This window comes from Rattus norvegicus, chromosome 18 (genome assembly GCF_036323735.1).
Source record: "Rattus norvegicus strain BN/NHsdMcwi chromosome 18, GRCr8, whole genome shotgun sequence".
Classification (NCBI taxonomy): Eukaryota; Metazoa; Chordata; class Mammalia; order Rodentia; family Muridae; genus Rattus; species Rattus norvegicus.
Genome location: NC_086036.1, coordinates 7,263,056 through 7,273,451, shown reverse-complemented (window position 1 = coordinate 7,273,451; position 10,396 = coordinate 7,263,056). Strand labels below are relative to the sequence as shown.

The 10,396-nt window shown below is 41.8% G+C and overlaps 1 non-coding gene across 1 annotated transcript; it reads right to left on the bottom strand.

The window, feature by feature from the left end:
• Positions 1-4,458: 4,458 nt before the first annotated feature.
• LOC120098389 (small nucleolar RNA SNORA17) lies at positions 4,459-4,595 on the bottom strand. Its single transcript, XR_005496572.1, has one exon. It is a non-coding gene; the product is annotated as a small nucleolar RNA SNORA17 (small nucleolar RNA).
• Positions 4,596-10,396: the final 5,801 nt, after the last annotated feature.

Sequence of the window (10,396 nt, the reverse complement as noted above, 5' to 3'; positions counted from 1 at the left end):
TTCTGAATCTGCCTTTTCAGCATCCTAAGCACTGTCAATTCCTGTGGCTGTCACCTTTCCCATGCCTTATACAGAATTAGCTTTAGCTCTGGCCACGTGACAATGAGGCTGCATAGAAATAAAGACCAGAAAATTGAACAAAACAGGAAGTTATATGTATAATGTTAAGAAGTGTTCTTGGGACAAGTAAAAACACCAAATATAAAAATTGTAAGACATGTGTGGCAATCATTGTCAGTGATTAGGAAGGATTGTGTGTTCAAGGCATTGAGATCACTAGTGTGATCTCAATTCAGAAAACAAATTGTGATAGTGAGAAGTCTATTCCTGTGATAAACACCTAAGATCATAACCTGAAAAGAAGGAAACATTCTACCTCACAGTGTCAGAGAATCTGGTCATGGTCAAGCAGATAACTGCTTTAGGGCTTTCATACAGCAGTGAGCTGGTTCTGTTCTACTAGGATCTACCTCCTAACATTTCTACACACATTTCCTGGAGCATCACAGAATAGTGACCAAGCCTATGATACTGAGATCTAACCTACAAAAGTAAATCTTGTTTTAATAAACTGAAGAAGTTAGAAAAAGGTGAAACTATCTTTTACTCACCTGTATAGTTGTCTTCTCAGAGGTTTATTGCAGAATAAGCTCATCCTTTCTAGTTCTTTATGAACTTTGGTTGGCTGCTTCAACAACTGTTTGGGCTCAAAACTCTTCTCCAAGCTGACTGACTCGAACTCGGCTTCTGACTGAATTGCTGTGGTTGGCTTCAAACTAACTCTGGCCATCTGTTCTAATCCTCTGGCTCCTTCTCATCCTACGACTGCTTCTGGCTTCACCTGTGTCTAGCTTAGAGTCTTTTTAGAACATGAAGGCATAGCATGCCCAAACTTATGAGACACGATGAAATCTGTGCTAAGAGTAAAACTCATATCTCTGAGTGCCTTTATAAAGAAATTGAAGAGATAATATTCTTATTATTAAACTCCGAGACAAACTGACATTACAAGATTTGGGCTACTCCTATTGAACCAGAAAATGCAGATCCATGGAAATGTAGACAGAACAATAGAGCAAGAGACTTGAATTCCATGTTGGCCTATATAATATTTATTTTAAGATAAAAGTTATTTAACATATCATGACAACATATCTAATTATTCACAAGTGGTCCTAGGTAAATGCTTAACTTTAAAAAGCAAATTTGAGATTGTTTTAAGAAATAATGGCAAAGGATGAATTTCCCTCACTGTGAAAAGATCTCATAATCTTTTGGTACTTTTAGTGTTCCAGAATATTGTCTTAATATTTTTGTTTATTTCTGAAGGGTCTGGCATGTCACTTGTTTACTCCTGGTAACGTGCGTCTTCTCAGTTTGCAAGTCTTCGAAGGTGTTTTCTTTTTGTTTAGTTTTGCTGTTTGTTTTGTTTTATTTTGTTTTTTGCTTTTAGTTTGTAATGGTTATTATTTAATTTTTGAAATGGGGTTATTTTATTTTTATTTAGGGGATTGTGTGTGTTTAAAAGAGTCTGAGGCGGCTGTGAAAATGGTGTTGGGAGTCACACAGTAAGGGTCCTGGAAACCCAGATCCACCCTCTCTGTGAGCAGTACTGACTCTTAAGAGCCGAGCCATTTCAGCTGCTGCCATTTCTGTACCTTTAAAAAGGTGTTCCTTGCTCTGTGCTTGCTTTAGTCTGTTCTACACTCCGTCTTGGAGTCTTGAAATCAGAGCTTAGATTACTCAAGACATTCCCTCTTCCCTCATGTCTGCATCTTCCCCCGTACACTGCACTCTTCTGCCGATCTTTTTTGTTGGGTTTTCATTTTTCTTCAGTCCAGTGTGGATCTTGTCTTCCCCCGAGACATACTTGACATGCCGATCACTGATGCACATTTCCATGTTTTCGTATATTTTCTGTTATTGATTCTTAGTGTTTTCCTTGTGGTTGGATGGCACACTATGATTTCAATCTTTTAAACATGACTCAGCTTCTTTGTTGGGATACATTTTATGGATGCTTGAAAATAGCATGCAGTCTGTTGTTAACTAGAATGTTTTATCAGAAAAATCAAGAAGGGTGTAAACAATTTAGATACTATCATTTGATGGAGGTTTAAGTTTTTATTGGTTCTTTGTGTATTTCATGTTATGTGCCTCAATCCAACTCTCTCCTCCTCCTCTCGTACCAACCCCCACCCTTGCAATCTGCCCCGCAAAAGAAAAAGAATCTTGTTGTGAAGCTGTAATATATCACAGTGTGTGTTACAGTATACCCTTTGCCCACACTTTGTGCAAATGGTCATTGCAAGTATTGGTTTGGTAAAAGGCCTCTGGCTTCTGCTGCTCTGTCAACACTGGAACCTCACCAGGACTCCTTGGATATCCTGTTGTTGCCCTGTGTCATGGAGATCCTGCAGATTCAGATCTAGAAAACTCCAGATCTTCGTGTACTCCAGCAGTTCATGGATGTGGTAGGTGTGAGGGTGGGCCAACACAAAGATTCGATCTCAGTCCAAGAGGTATCTGAAGTGGTCAGCCTACCAGCTCCCCTGCCCGCATTCCTTGGGTTCAGATCAGCAGCAACCCACTGCAACCAGAGCCAACACTACCCTGCTGCCCAGGTGAGGTGCAGTGCCATTCTCCTGAGTGCTGCATCAGGTGAGGCTCTGGGACAGCTCTCCTGACATCACGGCCCCAGCACCAATCCTCCTGTCTGCCACAGGTGGCTATGGCAAAAGAGTGGAGAGTGGCCAGGTCTCCTACTCTAGTGGCCCAGTGCTAGCTCTCTCAGCTGCCATAGATGACTAAGAGTGGGGGAGGAGAAGAGGGCGTCTCTCCCTCATTGGCACCACTGCCCAACAGAAAAGAGGCAGAGCGGGCACACCCACGCCCTCAGAGGCAGTTCACCCTCAACTCCCGCATCCAGGGCCAGCTCTACTGTGATGCCCAGGTGAGGGGCAGGGCTAGGTCTTTCACTCTGATTACCTCAGAGTCAGCTCTCTTGTCCGAAGTTGTTGGCAAGAGGTGAGAGGTTGCTCCTTTCTCCTTCACCCATATCACTGCATGGCAGACAAGTTTTAGGGCCAGCTCTTCTATGCTCAAGCCCTTGGGGCTGACTCACCCACATCTCCAAAGCTCTATTCTGCTCCCCAGGTAAGGCGCAGGGCCCAGGCTGTGGAGGACTGCAGCAGTGGGGGAACAGGGGCACCTCTTCTGCTCCCATGACCGGAGGGTGAGGTCTCTGCCCGCTGAAGGTGATGAGGTATGACAGAGAAGAGGTATCTCTCCCTCATCCACACCACCACATGGTAGGGCCAGGTCTCCCATGAAGGAATCCTCAGGGCATGCTCTCCTTACTAATGCAGCTCTTTAGGATCTATATCGGTCCTCCTGCTCCCATGATCCTGTAGCAGGAAAGGTGGAGCCACCTCTATGTAAAGGCTGGAAGCTGTGCAGCCACAAAGGCGTCTCCTTCAGGAGAATCTGCCTGAGGACCGCCTGAGAGACCAAGGAGTGCTGATGAAGACAACACCAGCCAATCAGGAACTGCTGTTTAGAAGAGATGCTTCCTTGGGACCAATGGGGCACAGGTGAGGGGTATTAAAGGAGCTTGCTGCAGTGTTCAGATGAGCTTGCTGCAGCATTCCTCACCTGCTCCCAGAGTCTGTGTCCTTGACTCTGCACCAGCTCACCTCAAACCCCCAAGAGCAGGTAGGGTGGGCAGCAAGTAGTTCAGGCAGAAATGCTCCCAGGGTCACCTCCCCAATGATGCACAGGTAAGGGCTAGGGATAGTTCTGTATAGGCCTCAGACATCAACATGGCCCAGCCCAGACCAGGAATATCTGCCTGGACTTTGGCAGTAAGAGACCTCTACAGCTTCAGGACTGTGGACCCAGGCATGGTCCGGTGGCAGCATAAGCCAGGACCCCACCAGATCATCTCACCGGCTACTCACATTGAACTGATCCTCACTACCCTTGGTTCTTCATTCGTTCTCTCTCATTGTGCCCACATCCTGTTTCTCTTTCTCTTCCATTTCTCTACAACTTACTTGCTTCTCTTAGTGGTGCCCAGAGTCTCTGAGTGTCAGGAATAGTCTTAGGGGTGGTCTCAGGAAAGCTATATCCTTGTTCACTGTGGCACCAGAGTGGTGGTCATCTCATGCTATCTCCCTGTCTGGGCTCCATGGAACTGGTCTGGTGGTTTTTAGCTTGCTTCTCTCCTGGCCTGCCTGAGTGGCCCCATTCAAGAGTCATCTATCTGCCCTGGGCTCACTCCCACCCCTTTCTCTTGTTCCCAGGTAGGGTTCTTCTAAGTCTGAGACTTAATCACCCATCCTGGGAGCCTGTCTGGGCCTGTATGGCATTGGTCTGGTGGTCATCTCAGGCTAGCTCCCTGTCCAGGCACCAGGGCACTAGTCCAGTGGTCATCTCAGGCTAACTCATTTTTGGGGGAACAGTAGGCTACTAATCATCCAGATGTTCATAAATCAGAACACTGAGCATAGACAGAGCACAGTGTCACTCTTCTCTGCCACTTACTGATGCACATGTTACACAGCCGCCAAGCTTGCATCGCTTCTAGGGGCAGGTGATGGAATTGAGTCCTATACACTTATTAAGTTCCTACCTAATTGTTTGAATTTCAACAAAGAGACTGATTTAAGCACCAGTTCTGAATGTGTAACTGTAGCCTTACTGTTTGGTATATGTGCTCAGGACTGAATATCTTCTTTGCAGACTCCTCTATTATACTTAATATCCTCTGATATATGTAAGAATTCTCTTTGATCTGCAGTCTATTTCTCCTATTACTAATAAAACACTTTCGTTTTCACTAAAATAATGTTTGTATAGTATATATTCTTCAAGGTTTTACCTTTAAAGGGGCTATGTGCATGAAGTGAGTTTCTTCCAGATAGCTTACAATTGGGTCATGCTTGTAATGCACTCTTATAGTCTTAAGAATTGATTCATTTAAACAATTTGCATATAATTTAATAAAGGATGTATTTATTGTACTTAGGGTAGTTTGCATTTGCTTTCTGTGTTCTCATATGTGAGCAGGTTTTCATGTGTGTAGAGGTTATGCTACAACTTGGGGAATTACTCTGTTCCTTAAGAAGGCCTCCAACTTTGGTGTGCGTGTGTGTGTGTGTGTGTGTGTGTGTGTGTGTGTGTGTGTGTGTGTGTGTGTGTTTGGAGTGTGTTTGGAGTCAGGGTCTCTCATTATCCTGGACCATGTGGAGTTGTGTAAGCTAGAGTCCAAACAATCCAAGATACTTGTTTGTCTCAGCCAGTATTAGGATTCCAAGCATGGGCTACCACACTTAGCTTTCCTTCTAGTGTGGATTCTTGGGATTGCATCCTGTCCTGGTGCTCACATAACAAATACGTTATCTTCTAAGTTGTCCTTAACAGGCTCCATTGTACTTTCTCTGCTCTTTTCATGACCTCTGTGTGATGCTTGTATCGTTTATAGCAGTGCATTTTCTTTTTCTACAGTGTTTTTCCTGATTTATTTTTGTCTATAAGACTTCCATGGTGAGTTCACTAGAAAATATCTCCCCAATACAATGCTGCCATTGTGGCAGGGGAAACAAAATACAGAATCTTACATTTGCGTTCATTCCCTTACATTTCCTTAACCTCTTTTTAAATGACATAATAGCCTTAAAAACTCGAGGAAAATAGAAAGGCTGCTTCTCCAATCGAGAACTTTTAAATTCCTGCTTCGTTCTTGAAAGTTACAGTTCTGTTGCTGTTGTTGCTGTAGGCAAGCATTGGTTCCTGCTTTCTCTCAGAACATGAAAAATGTGGTTCCAGGAGGAAAATCTTCATCAATGGAATTGTTCACTCACAATAGATAAAACATAATTCTCCTCTTGCTGGACCAAAAGCTCTTTGAGTAGGTCCAATGCTTATCATCGCTCCTTACATGCTTCTTTTGACCCCATACCACAAAGGAGCTGGGCAGTGGTAAAAGCGCTAAATCCCTGTTAGGCCCCCACTTCTATCATCATAATGATGAGGAGGGAGGTGATTATTTCTTTCAAATGGGGATGAGGTAGGATGCCCATGCACTCCAATGATGCCCTGGGCAATGGTCTTCTGACTACAGACTGGAATGGAAGTCCATTCTCATCACTTGGTACTGTCTCTGCATGATAGCTACAGTGTGGTAATTAAACCTTGTAAGGATTGATGTCTAGATTTCCTTTCCATGCTTTGTTGGTCAGAGTGGAGCCAGGACCATAAGTAACTTGCTGTAGAGCTGTGCTTGATTAAATCTTTGTCATCTAAGCTATTATCTTACTGGTTTTATTAGAGAAATGGCAGATTTTGTCGGTGATTTTTAATATACATTTTTTTTCATTTTCAGACTAACGATGCATCCTGTTCTAACCAAAGAATAATTCAAATAAAAAGTAAACCCTTAGCATTCAGTGCTCTGTCTCAGCAACCAACGTTCAAATCCTGTTTGCCTACTTTTCTCCAACTCAAGAATCTTCCTGGGTTTGTTTTAAACACATTGGGCAGGATTTTAATCTGTATATGGGAAGGTTCATTCTTGTTTATCAGAATGGGTAGTTCTTATCAATATTTCTTTTTCTTATAGCATTAAGGGTCTTCCGCATTCTGGGCAGGTACTTTACATGGGAGCCATAACTGAAAGCCTTGCGTGATTCTGAACATAAGTCCTTATGTTTTAAAAGGTAGACAGATTGAATGCCAAGCACTGAATTCACTGCAGGAAGGCCGCGGCTTTCTGATGAAAGGGAACAGAAACCTGTTTCTAATACAGTGAACTGTTAAAAGAATTTAATACCAAGAGTGGATAAGATCAGAGAGAGAGAGAGAGAGAGAGAGAGAGAGAGAGAGACAGAAAGACAGAGAGACAGAGACAGAAAGAGACAGAGAGAGAGAGAGAGAGAGAGAGAGAGAGAGAGAGAGAGAGAGAGGAACTGATGGGTAGAACGTTCCCTGAAGAAAACATAGAGGATGAGGAGGTGGAAGAGGATGTTATACTTACCGTTCAGTTATAAGATAGTAAGGCCCCTATTGCAAGGGACATCTGTTAGAAGGTGAATGAAGAGAGTGGATTTCATCAGAAACGACCAATAATAAGAGTTGGGTGCTGGAGAACTGTGGTGAGATCAGACTCTTCTATATTTTCATGCACCATTAACATTTCTCTAATGATGGTTCTGCCTCTCTTGCTCTTTAGGGAGGATTCTGGGGATTCAGCTATAAATACACAGCTGTTGTGTTACATATACTTAAGCAATTCATTGTGGTCAGGATACCACCACTTTTTCCTGGCCTGATATGAGATTCTGCTATTGTTTTAACTTCCATAGCGAGTTCTAAAAGAGTCACTTCTTGTCATCTCAGACATGGAGCTATCAACCCTGCTCAGAGCCAATGAGCTCCAATGTTTTGTGAGAAAGGCCTGAGCAACAGGGTCCACTCCTGAAACATAGGTTGAGATTCTCTGACTCGGTATGCAGAGAGTCACTCTTACATAGATTTGGGATTACATAAACCTAAATGAAAATTAGCAGCATGAACTTAACATTAGGTACATTTAAAGATATTGAGGAAGGTGATAATTATCAAAACTGCAACAGGCAAGGTATAACGTGAAACCAATTGCTGAATAACTTGAGTTGTGCCCAAAAGACAAATTAAAAATGAAGATGATGAGATTCATTGAAATTACATACTACAATGGGGCACAATTTTTCTCCCTTTTAAAATGGGTAGCACATTACTGTTTCACTTAGCTCATACATAAAACACATCGTAGAAGGCATGAATAAATAAAGGGTCATGATTTCCAAAGATGGATCTCAAGAGCTGAGGAAAAGAAGCAATGGTAAGGATCAAACTCCTGGAATAAAGAGCGTCCGACCTTTTCACTATAAATAATCCTGATAACCAGCAGCTTTCAAAGCTGCCCTCTTCCTCTTTCACAGAGCAGCACATACTTTAGAATCATATTGGTTTTTGATATAAAATAGAACTGATCACTCTCCATCTAATTCGAAAAGCTGAAGCTACAGAGAGCCTACTGGACATTTTACGGCTCTTTTCTAATATGAAAACTGAACTAGCTTTGTGTGGACTAAATAATCCGTGTGCATGAAGAAGTCAGGGATTTTTCATAGATTCAGATAATGTACATTGTTGTTAGAATTCACAGAATCATCACAGCAGGGAGAGGATAGAGAATAAAATATAACATAGACACACTTGGGGAGTATTCTTAACCTCAGAGTGAGGACAACAGGAAAACAAATGGGACAACATAGGTATTGGCACTAAGGAAATAGGAAATCGATTAAATTTTTATAATGCAAGTGTTGTGTCAAATCACAGCTGCATCATGCGTCCTGTATGTAGAACTTACTTATAACCCTCAAGACAGAGCGTGGGCTCCTCCATTTGTGCTTTGTGTTCTCTTTCTTCAACTTCCTGAAGATTGTTAGATAAAACTCTTCCCACTGTTTCCTTTAAGAAAGTCATCTGAGAGACTGGATCTACAAACTGACAGCAGGCAGACCAGACATAACAATGTAACTTCAACTCAAAAGTCTGCAGCAACCAGTCCAGTACTCAGTTCACCACTACTGCCCCATGAGCTCCCATGACCTTGGCAATGACTATTCATCTCTCCCTTTATTGCCTCACTTCTACTTCAGGATTAACAAAAGAAGGACAGGGGCCAAGTGTGTGCTCCCCTAATTAATCACACGGATAACTCGTCCTCCTCCTTCAAAACAGAGTTTGTCTGTGTAGCCTTTGTTGTTTTGGGACTCAGTCTGTAGACAAGGCTGACCACAAACTCAGAAATCCACCTACCTCTGCCTGCTGAGCGCTGGGATTAAAATCATGTGGCACCACTTCCTGGCCGACTTCTCACTTCTACCCACTCCACAATAACACTCTTTGTCAGAGGAGCTACAAAGCTCTCCCCATTTTCACTTCTGGCCCTGCCTTCAAATTGCTATCATAAATAACCAACTGACAGGTTCTGGCCATGCTGCTACAAGAAGTTCTAAATAAACCCCAAATTTGTTTCTTCCTTTACTGTGCGTTCCTTTGTTTCCCAAAATTCTTGCTTCTCTTCTATGTGGAATCAGTTAGTGTTAAGTCAGATTCATGAGAACCATGTCTCTCAACATAATTGTCTAAAATTTCATTGAAAGCCCAATAGAACCCATGGCAGTATGGCCTTCATCAATGACAGCATTTAGTTCTAAGGATAAAATCCTGCGTGTACTTTTTCTGGACACACCCTTGTACTTCAGTTCTCTGTGCTGTCCCATGTAGTATTCTATTGCAATTTCAATGCTCAGTTCCTCCCTGTCATTTTGTAGGAGCCAAAGATTTGTTTATGTATTTGTATCCTGTGACCATAATGGACTCGTAAATCTTTGGATTTTATAAGATATTATTGGAAAATGTTAAAGTGACACAAAGTACAAAGGTGCAAACAGAGTATTTGTCTCCATATGAACAAGGTCTTTGGAGCTGATCCTCAACACGGGGAAACAAAGAGGGATCCTAGACTGATTTTAATTTGCTGATGTCATTCTTACTGATTTCCAAATGAGATAAAGGGTAAACTGCTTTAGCAGATCAGTTCCACATACTAATATAATTATTAATGTGTAAGAAAAGTTTTTTTACCTTTCTTTTTTCCTTCAAATCCCTTTTCCTTCTAGCCTGCATTTTAAAGATGTGCATGGTTATATAATGGAAAACTCAATTTTATTAAGATATCAACTCATCCTAATCTACAGAATAAACTTAATGCTAACTAGGTTCTGAAGGATTATTTTGTGATCAGCAAGCTTATTCAAAACCATATGGCAGATATCTAATGAATTAGAATAGTTGAAGTAACTTTCATAGCAAAAGGACAGAACATCTGATTTCACGCTTAACATTGGTATCAGAACTCGTTATTGAAATGACAAGCACACAGATTAAAGAATATACTGGAAAGCACAAATATGTATCATGGCAAAAATGTCCACTTGATCAGTAATTAAAGCACAAAAGCAAGTCCAGGTACTAAACACATACACACACACACACACACACACACACACACACACACACACACACACACATATGCCCTTCATTTTTTAATTTTCTGAAGTTTATAACTTATGTGAAGATTATCTCTAAATAGATTACTGTATAGCCTAACAAAAATTGGAAGTATAGAATTTTTCTGAGACAAATACCACTTCAATTATTAATTAAGAGACTGCTGGATGCCATGTTACAACAACTCTCAGAACTCTGTGGAGTACAGGTGTTAAGGTTAGGTCTTCCTTTTCTCCTACGTAACTAAAGAGTATTTGTCATATTGTTCAAG